This window comes from Lactuca serriola, chromosome 4, assembly GCF_051521515.1.
Source record: "Lactuca serriola cultivar US96UC23 chromosome 4, Lser_US96UC23_V15, whole genome shotgun sequence".
Classification (NCBI taxonomy): domain Eukaryota; kingdom Viridiplantae; phylum Streptophyta; class Magnoliopsida; order Asterales; family Asteraceae; genus Lactuca; species Lactuca serriola.
The window spans coordinates 9,116,379-9,129,702 of record NC_136411.1 but is presented as its reverse complement, the minus strand read 5'-3'; positions in this window follow the sequence as shown (position 1 = coordinate 9,129,702).

Below are 13,324 nucleotides of genomic sequence, written 5' to 3'. Positions count from 1 at the left end.
TAACTATCATACAAACCATTCCTTGGGCTCCCGCCCGCTAACATTGGACCTTAGTCCCGAATGTCATACTAGCATACTGTGCCTAGGGCTAACCCCTGGGTTTTCCTACTCATAACTATATGGGCCAACATTGTAGTCATAGACCCATTCACACAAAGGGAAACTCACCTGCACTGAACTTTAATGATAACCCTCTGGCTGTTGATCGACAACTCTCTGATCCGCTGCTCCACTAGCTCCCCGAGCTACTAATATCAATATAACACTTAGATCCAAACTGAACTCTAGAAGTCAAACTAAGTCAACTCTGGTTAAAGTCAAAGTCAACCTTCCAGTTGACTCAACTCGCCGAGTCAACACATAGACTCGCCGAGTCCCTAAACTCAAAAACTCTCCAAATATGACTCAACTCACCGAGTCACCCCAAGACTCGTCGAGTTCAACGATCTCTGAGTCCCATCTTGTCCAAATCACTAAGTCACCACTCAACTCACTTATATGCGTCTTAACCAGAAAAGGTTGAGGTTATGCGGCCAGACTCGCCGAGTCCAAGACAATCTTCAACAAACTCGCCGAGTTGTTCTTCCAACTCGCCGAGTCCACGCTCATGTTCATAAAACACGCCGAGTACACCCATGTGACTCACCGAGTCTCTTCAGATCTCAATCCATACAGTGGCTTTTCGAGCCATGCAGGGGCTCCAATCCATAGATCCACTCTTCTACGGTCTATCCCCCACGTAAAGTTGCAAACTTTACGTGAAACCAAGGAGCTAAAGGCCCAAAACACTCTAGGGCTAGGGTTTAAGACAAAAGGGCTTCACCAATAACTCATTGACTATTTCTTTAAGTCATTCTGGACCATCACAACCCTAGATCTGAAGTAGCAACCTCAGATCTAAGCCCCAAACCCGAAATAGATCTCAATCTTGCCAAAATAGCCCCAAAATCTCATTCAAGAATAGATCTAGATGCAAAAATGGTGAAGGTAACAACTTATTACCTCAAAGATGACCTCCCACTATAGAATAATCCAACTTTCTACAAAGCCCCTTGCTCCAAGCTTCTTGATCTTCAATATCTCTTCACAAAAACCCCTTATCTAAGCTCCAAATTGCTTCCAAGGACTCTCACTCACGATTTAGGGTTTCTAGATCTCAAAAGGGGAGTAAAGAGGCTGGGGAAGGGATGTAATGTTCTTTAAATAGGGTACAACACCCGAGATTAGGGTTTTTCTCGCCCAGACCAGACTCGCCGAGTCCACTAGCCGACTCGTCGAGTTGGTCACTTACTCTATGCCCCGGACCCCGCTCTGACTCGTCGAGTTCCTCCCCGGACTCGACGAGTTGACTCATGACTTAGGGCTTTTCCTTTCTTTTCTTGGTCTTTCTGATTTTGGGTGTTACAATTTATAATTAAATCGTTTAATAAGAAAATATTAACTTTAAATCTTTTCAAATTTATGTACCCTTATCAATTTCAAATCTGATCATTTAATTATATCTTATTAATTATGGATGTAAATCATATATTTTTTTATAACTATTTTAACTTAATATAATATTAGGACTCGTGTTTTCCAATAATACCATTTTCCATATTTTGTTATGATATATAGATATAGATATCTTATAGAATCAATGTTTACCATTCTATATATCTTTATTAACCCTGTATAATATTACGTATCATATAAATCATGAAAAAAAATTGTTTCTTCAACCTCTCAATCACGAAAAAAAAAAACTGTGTCTTAAACCTCTCTTTACACTTGCTGCTACCTACTTCTATCATCCATCATCCATAACAGGTTTCATTATCCTCTGCAATGTTCGTTTTTGGTGTTATATTATGAATCATATATGAAATGGTGTTTTGAATATATTTATCATGTATGCAAACTGCTTTATTTTTTCCTTTTTTTAGTGTTAAAATATTTAATAATTCTAACACTTCTTAATTCACATTCTGTCATCGAACTTCCTTTGTCAAATGCTATTTGATTTCCGTCTTTATTGAATTGAAAATTGTTTTTTTGGTGAATATGCGGTTTACACTTTTTCCTTCATTAAAACAACAAACATGACAGCAACAATCGCTGTCAAGGTGCATAAAACCAATATGTTGGAATATATTGATGTATTTAGCAACAATGTTTACAAATAATATTGACCATTTATGTTACAATCTCGTAAATAAACATGTATTCAATATATTCTGTCACATGGGTCATAATATAATTTCACTATCAACGTTGTCCCATATTATCATTAATAACAGTTATATTTCATCTATTTTTTAAAAGTAAATACACATTATATCATCCTACTTCGCAAATTGCAATAGGATCCCAATATTTGACTTTACTGCTTAGACTTTGGTCTAAAAGTTACTTCTTCATGCCTTAATCTTTGGCTTAAGTCACTGAGTTTGTTATTCCACAAACAAGATTTTATAACAATAATTTTTTATTGTTCGTAACAAACTATGTTGACCAAGTTTATTATTGTCAATTTGTTTTAAGTTTAAATAACAAACTATGTTGACCAAGTCTATTATTGTCAATTTGTTTTAAGTTTAAAGGTAATCTCCTTAATATTTGACTTAAGCCATTAAGTTTGTTATTCAACAAACAAGATTTTATAACAATAAATTTTTTTATTGTTCCTAACAAACTATGTTGACCAAGTTTATTATTGTCAATTTGTTTTAAGTTTAAATAACAAATTACGTTTACCAAGTCTATTATTGTTAATTTGTTTTAAGTTTAAATATAATTTCCTTATAACCAAGGGAATAATTGTCAGCACAAGCACATACTCTACAAATTTTAATTTTTTCATGAATTTTATATTCTTATTTATGCAGATTATCATTCCAATTATATCGTCAATCATAAATACTTTCCAAAATAATTATATGTATATTTATCATATTTCAATATATAGAATGCAGACATTTATGATTAAATCGTTTAATAAGTAAATATTATCTTTAATTTTTTTCAAAATCATGTTCCATTATCAATTTTGAAACAATCATTTAATTTAATCTTATTAAAAACGATTTAATTCATCTATTTTTTATATATTTTTTATTTAATATAAAATCATGACACACGTTTTCCAATTATATCTCTAGATTTGTTAAGCAACTTTAATTCGTTATTATCTTCACCAATATTGTTTAATTTCATTCTTTGTATAATCTTGAGGACTGTTATAGATGCTTCAACAACTCTATTTGCTAGAGGTGTTGGCAAAACTGTTATTTCCATATGTTCAGCAATTGGACATTGTTTACTTTTGATTTATCACCATATCACATTAGACAAACCTCACAATTGCAGATGCGTTCATTAAAATTAATAAGATATAAGTTTTTTAGACTGTTATACTAATTATTTTAAATTAATATATACTTTTATTTTAACATTTGATATATGTTATGTATGTTAGGACATTTAATATAATTATGCCGTATAGAACATAATATAATTTTTTGATCTATTTATAGGTTAAAATCTGTGTAATACACATGTTGATAACATAAATGAACAAAATAACAACGAACTTTGAAAGTATGTTGCTATAAATAACAGAAATTGTTTATGTTACTATTTTTTGTTAATAATTTTTTGGGAAAAATACAAAAAAGCCCAACCAGTTATACAAGTATATGCAAAAAAACTCTTATATTATTTTTATGTTCAGAAAAATCCCTATATTATTATTTACGTTTCAAATAAAACCAAATCGTAAATTTTTAAGAGAAATGACCGGCTAAAAATATGATACGATATACATATCCCTTATCTTTCTTCGATTGTATGCAAAAACATGTCAAACCAACATACATTTGGATTACTTTCACTCGATTGTGTTATCTATATGGTTGATTTTTCTCTTCTTAACTAATCGTTTTTATCCCAAATTAAAATCAATGTCGTATTAAAAAAATAAAAATGTAAGAAACATTAGATTTTTAGTTGTTAATTTCTCTTAAAACCCGTATTTTGGTCTTTTTCGAATGGTAATTATTAATATAAGGGTTTTTCTGAACATAAAAATAATATAAGAGTTTTTCTGCATATACATGTATAATTGGTTGAGCTTTTTTGCATTTTTCCCTAATTTTTTTATAGTTTTTAGAACTTAATAAAATTATATATTTCAGAATATAAGCCTAAAATAACAATTGAATTATATAGGTTTTGTTCATAACCCTAAAATAACAAAGTATACTTCGAAATAAATAAAACAAATAATATTTAAATAATAAATTCCAAAGATGTTTGTATATATTTTATGCATTCCTCCATATTTAACGCATGTTATAATCTAGTTTAGAACCAAATCCAAAAGAATTTTCTCGGACTTTTTCCATGGAAACCGAAAACTTTTTAAAGCCAATCTACTTTAGGCTGGAGGAAGAGGTGCCACCGAAACCACACTCCCTCCTATGCCACGTAGAAGCCAACTTAGATTTATTCTTATTTCATCAACTAGAAACTGCAACGAGGGAGTGAGAAAAAGGTTAGGAGAGAGAAAAGAAAGAAGATAATTGGTTGAGAGAAGAAAGAGAGTGCAAGCAAAAGAGGAGAAAAGAGAAAAAGGAGGGCGGCCATGGACTACCGCACTGCGGCCAAAACCGCAGAGAACCGTGGTCTGGGGGCGGTGTGCGCGGCTAAGGTGGCACAAACCGCGCCCCAAACCGCAGCCACACCCTTTAGCTCTTAGGCCTTATGGTATACTCATAACGAGTATGTTCGTGGTCTATGTGGCCACGAACAAAAATGTGAACACCACCCCATACTCTTAGTGGTGGCTAGTAATGGAAAAATTCGTGGTCAAATATGGTGGGAAGCATGGATAACAACATCCAATAACTTTTTTTCTCTCTCCATGTCTCTCTATCTCTTTCTACCTTTCTCTACATTTTAATTAATTTAAAAATATATATTTTTAATTTAAAAATAAAAAAATAAGAAGAATATATTGGTGGGTATCCCATAAGTTTAATAGTCGAATGTGGTGATTAAATGGCAGCCACCCCTATAGTGGTGGGTATAATGGATGAGTTCCCATAAAGACCAGTTGTACACCTTTTTCATAACTTTGGACTTTGGTTACTTAAATCAATCAACCATGAAAATGAAACATAATCATTCATTTCATTTTGGTCAACTCCATGCTACCCAATATCTTTCTTTGATAAAAAGAAATCTGTCACGTAATTATAAATTATACAAGCAGAGGAAGCTTTTTAGCTTCCTCACAAAGCCATCGGTTGTCCCTAAATTTGATCATGGCTTCTAAACAAAAACAGTCAACCTAATCAAATTAACAAATGCATTTCAATTTTAATAATATTACGCATCCAAATTACCAACAAACTTCATCATCAGAGACCTTAATCAAAATTAAAAGGGGTGTACATTCTTGCTTAACCCACCGTTCACATTCGTGAAAAACCCCATTACTCCCGGCCGGTAGGGTAGGTACGACCGCCGCCGTTCTTCTTCCGTCTGCCCTACTTTTTGCTTCAAGTACACCTCATGTGCCGATGCAGTTCCCTTTTTTGCCTTCGATACCTTTTTAACAACTTTTTCCTTTCCGGCGGCGTTGACTTTGACATTTGATCGGTCGACGGCGTCGGCTTTTGACTCCGACGTTGTTGCGCGATCAGGACCATCTAGGAAGACGAATGCGTCACGCCCATCGCTGTTGCTCCGATTCATTTTGTCTCTGAATCTCCACAGCTTCGAGAATCCGGTGGAGTTGCTCTTCAGATTCATTTCCTTCGTGCCGTTGTCCGACTCTTTTGACAAAGAGCAGAACGTTCCCGTTGCCATTCCGTCGGTCTCTTCGTTTCCTGACGACGGAGATAGTCGAGGCGATTCAATGAAAACCTTATCCACCTGAGCAGAAATCGGCAACCGGCGTCTTCCTTCATCGTACTCACTGCCTGATAGCAAACTCTGATCAAATAGAGGAAACACCGGCCGGATCTGGCCGCCTTCAACGTCCTCGGTAATCGCTGAATCGTTATCACCTATGCACATAAACGTAAAATCACCTTCCTCCGCCTCATCATCATCGTCTTCTTCTTCTTGATCCTCGTCATCAATTTCCGCAGACTCCGGTATCAACTGTTGCGTATGAGAACCATCGTAAGCATTAATTTGAAGACGCTCGAAACCAAAAGAATCCTCAGCTGCCGATTGACTCACATGATCATCAGGATGTGGATGTTGATCATCATGACTGGTAGAAGAAGAAGAAGATGATAAAGTCGTGGACTCCATTTCGTAATCAATCGCGATGTTGTTCTCCCAAATCAAATCTTATAAATTAAAGTTTTGTTGTTTGTAAATATGGGTGGTTTGGGTTTTTAGTCGGCTAGGTATGATTGTCTGCATAGATAGTGACGGCTAATATAGGTGGCCTGGGGATATGGTAGGGGTAGGGGTAGGCGGTCCATGAGTCAAACAACCTTGTATTTTATTTTTATTTATTTTTAATTGCATTTTTAGTTTTATTTTTTTTAGAAACGGTCAAAATTATATTAAAAATACACCAACATCTAGCAACGAGAACTAAAAATAATAAATACATTTTAACCCGATCACCCCATGAATAATTTGTCATTTTAACCTTATGTTTAACCCAACTATAGGACAAGGACGTTATATTTTCCATGATTTCAGTTGTGTTGGTATGAAATTTGTTGATCATAAGTCGCTTCTTTTTATTTGGATAATTATCTCATTGAGCAGCGAAATTTATAAGTTTAATGACATCAGAGAATTGGTAGAGGATATTACATCATCTAAGAATTCATTCTCTGATAGCAATCGCCATATTGCAATTAAGAATAAGATAATCCCCACTTTCAAGTCTACATACAAGAAAAGAGATAACTACACCCATGTGTATCAAGTTATCAGCAATGGGTAATTTATCCATCATTGCTTTCCATACAAAACATAAGACTTTAAGAGGCACCATTTTAGTCCACCTGATTGAAATACCAGAGTTGGAAGAGAGTTTAGAATCTAGATAGCCTTAAAACTTCCATTGAAAAGATACCATCACTAGATAGATTGAATCTAATTCCATCAGAATTGGTGCCCAATTGTAAGGAACCAATAATGGAGTAGAGACTAAAGAGTTCATCGATATCTTCTTGGGGGCTAGGATTTTGAGCCTAAGACCAGGTATGCCCATAAATGGAACAACAATTAGCAATACAACATCTTTTTACATTCTCTAAGGCGTATAGATGCATGAACTTTTGCTATAGAGAAATAGAATCCAACCACGGGTCTTTTCAGAAAAGAAATTTATTTCCATTAACCAGGACTAAAGGAAATATATCAAGGATACATGAACCAAAATTGCTTAAACCATGGACAACTATAACCACATTATTGTTGGGGTTGAAAAACTCTTCTATTAAACACTAAAATAAAATTACAATAGGAAGAGCAACTCTCACACTCAACTATTACAAAAAACCAACCCTCTCATTAACACTCTCACTCTAAGTGTTATACTATCTGTTTCTCTGTGTTTTGGGATGCTTACAACTGAAGATGAAGCATCTATTTATACCCATGACAACCACCATTTGTGTAACCTTCATTAATTGTGTTCATCATAGGGTAGGAAGAAAAACTTGTCACCGTAGGTTTCATTTTGTCAACAAAGATGGCTACTGTAGCTTTGGAGACTTTGGAGGCTGGAACACAACAATTATTCCACACACCATAGATGGATTTATTAGCAGCATGGTATGCCGACTTGATCTTGAAGTTATAAATGCTATAAATTACATTTCTCCAAATAGAGTCCGATCCATTTTGAGCTTCCACCAAGGATCCCACTCCCAAACCAACATCTTTTTTTGACGTTATAACTTTTGACCATGCAACCCAATGGATTTTTGATTTGTCTTCACCCCCAACCCAAAGGAATTTTCTATGTATTTTTTCAAGAGGTTCAATGATACCAATATGAGATTTGAATAGGGAGAAGTAATAAGAGGATACTTTACTAATCCTAATTTACTATCTTTGTAGGATACTTACAAATCCTATCCTATTGTCTTTTAAGAAATTTTATTAATTCTAATGTATTTTATCTACCACTCTAAGGTGTCCCTCTTAGTAGTTAGATCTATAAGGTGGTTGGAATGTATTACTATGAGCCCTCATAATTGATGTTGTTTGAATAGTGAGTAATTACAAAGTTATCTTGTCGAGATTATAGCTATCAATCGCAGGTGAAGATGTCAAATCCCATATAGAGCTATACATATCTTTCTAGCTCTTGTGTGATTAACGATTATAGGTTTGGGGTAGATGAATTTAATGAGGCTAAGGATGAATAATAACAGCACACTAACACATTAACTTTAGGTATTTTATCTTTTATTCTTCTTTCTTAGTGATTTCCTGTAACTGTCACAATATAAACCCTTTTACTTTTATTTTTGATAATTATACCTTTTAGATGTCATAATTATCTAGTGTGTGTATGTGTGTGTGTGTGTGTGTGTGTATATATATATATATATACCATAATTATGGTTAATTTGAAAACTGGATATTTGGGCAGAGTAATGATTATATATAGTGTATATTCCTATATTTGACCAGCATTACTTGTAGGTATTATGTTATCCTAGGAAATTGGTCATCATAAATTCTAGGTAATATCTTTTCATAGATTATCGGAAATCATAACTCTTAGGCATAATATCATAGCTCACAACTAGATATAGTATATATATATATATATATATATATATATATATATATATATATATATATATATATAGTTTGCCATACATATATATATACCATAATTATGGTTATATATTATTTGCCATACAAATATATACCATAATTATATATATATATATATATATATATATATATATATATATATATATATATATATATACACCATAATTATGGTTAATTTGAAAACTTGATATTTGGGCAGAGTAATGATTAGGTACAGTGCATATTCCTATATTTGACCAACATTACTTGTAGGTATTATGTTATCCTAGGAAATTGGTCATCATAAAATCTAAGTAATATCTTTTCATAGATTATCGGAAATCATAACTCGTAGGCATAATATCATAGCTCACAACTAGCTATAGTATATATATAGGTACATTATCCTAAGGTTTCATGATTTATATAAAGATTGATATATATATATATATATATATATATATATATATATATATATATATATATATATATATATAAAGCAGTTTATAATCATTTATCCCCCCCCCCCCCCCCGGTAAAACTTTTAAAATAGGGAAATGGGGCCGTGAACTCACTCTAGTAGTGTAATCTGAAGCATCCGTGTTACTGCACCCGAAGTTTCGTGCCATTGGGAGGACTTTCATAATAGCTCGAGATATAGAGAGAAAGAGTTTTGGGTGTGAATAAATCAGAAAGCGAGCACCTCTATTTATAGTGCTTGTGCGCGAGGTGCACTTCATGCGCGACGTGCACTTGAATCGTGGCTCCATCCAGAGTTTGCCACATGTCACACTTCTTACGATCCACGTTTCTCTTATCTCGACGAATCTGGGTGTCAGGCGTGCTCGTATAGCATGGCATGCACCTCTAAATCTTTTATAAAAATTCATATATTCCTTATATGATTCTTGTTTCATACCCTCTTTATATATTCGTGTAGCTCTCTACTAGTACTTTCCTTAAGGTTGCATCGGCAAATTTTAACTTTTCTTTTTAACCCGTATTTTATATTATTCTAAAATTCATATTTTCTTCATATGAACTTAATTTTTGACATTTTTCATTTTAAATTTTTTATCTCTTTAAGTACTACGATTTTCTTTTTTGTGATGTTGGTCAAAACTCAACTGATATTTTTATACCATTTCGATGTTAATAACGTTATTAACACAATTGATTTTTACTTTTTTATAAAATCATACTCCTCCAATCGGATTCAAATTTGTACAACGTTTATATCCTTGGGATCACTTTGTTGTGTACTTTCCAAGTACACTGACCATTATAAAAAAGTTGTGTAACTTTTTGGTCACTCATTTTGACCCTATTATATGATTGATCATATTTATCCTGAAATATGAAAAGCTCTATTATCATTGTTCGTCGATGCTAATCTCTAATGACGGTCGATGACATGAATTTCCCAATTGTCATAGGTTATGGCTTTTGAGTAGGATCATCTATTTGATTATCTATCTTATCCCTGATTACATACACCTATACATTCATTTGGTGATTCGTCGGTTGTAGCTTAGAGTGTAGTACGAGTCATCTATATTATGTAAACATGTTGTAGTGAGTTGTTAGATAGGTAGACTGTTTTAGATAGTTGCACATGTTGTTGGATTATTTGTTTGTCTGTTTATTATATATGTTGACATATCTTGTGGGGAGTGGAGGGCGGTCCTGCTTTGTGTGGTAGGCCAAGATACTCAGGCGGGCCTAGGGATGAGAGTGGGTCCAAACCCGAATCGGTCGACCCGGACCCGGAAACCCGAGAACCGGTTTATGAGATTTTCTAGGACCGAAAACTGGACCGGTATATAAGAAACAGTCCTGGGAAAGGTACTGGGTGAAGTGAGTTTAGAATCGGAAAACCAGGAAACATCAAAGTGGGTCTAGAACCGGAAAACCTAGGAAAACCGGAATTTTTTGGTAATTACTTTGAAAATTTTCAACTTTGATATCCCAACTTTGGGGGACTGTAAGTCATTGAATATTAAACCAAAAATGACAAACTTATAGTCTATAATCATGTATAAACTCTAAACGACACGTTGCAATAAACCTCATGATATTTCGACTTCAAACGAATTAGATATGCATGTTTTAAAATTTCACAAAATACAAAAATAAAGCTGAAAAATAGAAAATTCATAGCTTTGAAATCCCGACTTTGGGAGACTATAAATCAATCAATATGAAGCCAAAAATGATAAAATTAACATCTAAAATCATGTACAAACTCTATATTGCACTTTGGAAAAAACATATGCTATTCCAACTTCAAACGAATTAGATATGCATGTTTTAAAATTGTCACAGAATACAAAAAAAAAGTTGAAAGACATAAAATTTCCATCTTTGATATCCCGACTTTGAAAGACTGCAAGTCAATGAATATAAACCCAAAAATGACAAAATTATAGACTAAAATCATGTATAAACTATAAACTACACTCTGAAAAAACCTCATGCCAATTTGACTTCAAACGAATGAGATATGTATGTTTTAAACTTTTCATAGAAATTGGTTCTGGTCCCTAAAACTGATTCTGGTTCCTAACACAGTTCCGGTTCCTAACACGATTCCGATTCTTAAATCCGGTTTACTCGGACCCGAAGGACCTGAAACGCGGATTAACCGAAACCTGAATAGTGCCATTTTTTAAAACCGGGACTCGAACCGATTTTACATGTTTCGGTTCTAACGGTTCTGGTTCTGGTTCTGGTCCGATTCCGGTTTTCCGGTTCTAAATCCCATCCCTAAGAGGGCCAACGTTATACTTAAGGATAGGGACGGACAAGCTTTATGCTGGAGACGAGTGGGGCGGACCAGTCATGGACCGAAGGCTAATATTTGTATGCTTGTATGTATATTATGGTGTATGGTATTTCGGGAAACTCAATAAGCTTTAGCTTACAATTGTGAATTAAATATTTCAGGTAATTCAGATGATTGTGGAAAGATTAAGGCGTGACTGTATATGCATCGACAACTTTTCGTATTTTCTGATTCTTCCTTTCTAATCATACTCTCATTTTTGGATGTACACTTTTGGAACAAATAGTTTTACGATGTTACTTTTAAGAAAATGTCATCTTCTATTTAAATTAAAAATCAGAAGTTTTGTTGTGAAAATTGGCATGTTACACACGCCCATCTAGATACTTCCCTATTTGAAGTGCAAATACAATCACTTTGGATTTTTTAAAATTAACTTTCAAACTGGATAAAACTTGAAAGCACTTGAGGATACTAGTAAGGTTACAAATACAATTGTTCTCCCAGTCTTCAATGAAAAGTGTGACAACAACATAGAAGAGATGAGAGACAATCGGGCAATTGTTTGGAGGTTTTTTGGCATTAAATAAACTTTTACTACATGCGTTCTTCATTGCAACATTGAGGCCCTCCATGGCGGTGATGAATAGAAAAGGGGAAAGAGGGTCGCTTTTTCGAACGCCTCTAGCGATCGGAAACTCTTTAGTAGGGGAACCATATACTAGCACCGAGGCACGAGAAGACATAAGGCATCCTGTAATCCACATCCTTCATCTAGAGACAAATCCCATTTGTCCCATCACTGGGTCAAGGTAATTCCAATTAATAGAGTCAAATGCCTTCTCATAGTCAACTTTAAAGATAAAGCTCTTCTTTTTTTTGCCTTTCTAGCCCAATAATATATCTCGTTTATGATTAAGAGACCTTCAAGAATGTTCCTACCCGCAATATATGTCGATTCCTCTATGCTAATCACGGTTCCAATAACTTGATTAAGCTTAAAAGCTAGTGATTTAGCAATGATTTTGTATAAACAGCCTATTAGGCTGATTGGTCGATAACCCCCGAGCATGAGAGGGTCTTTAATATTACGAATAAGGGTAATGAAAAAGGAGTTTGATCATCTTGAAATTTATCCAAATGCCTCAAAATGTTTTACAAGAGCCCAAATATCATTTTTTATAATCTCCCACTTAACCGTTAGCAACTTGAATGTAAGTCCATCGGACCTCGGAGCCTTCTCTCCCTCACACGCACAATTTGCAAATTTGATTTCTTATAGATTGAATTTCCCATCAAGGAATAAACATTGGTTTTATAGGATCCTCTTAAACACAAAAAGTAAGCAATCAATGCATGCATTATATGGAGAGGGATGGATATGAAACGATTTGTTTGTTAAGAGAGCGACTTTCCAATAATTTAGAAATATACATTCTTTTATTATAGACATAGGGATAATACGGTAATTTTTTAATTATTATTATAATTCTAAGATTTAAAATTTGGTTATAAACTATTAAAACATTGTAAAAAAAGATTTGATTAAATATGATATTTTGAATGTTTATGAAGGATAAATATGATATTAAGAAATTAAGTTTGACAAATATGATATTTTGATATTTAAGAAGAGTATATATGAAATTCTTCCTATAAATTAATGTCACGTAATATGACAAACCTGTTAAAACTTAAGATAACCGGTAATATTTTCTTAATTTGAAGTTTTGAACAGTACAAAAAAAT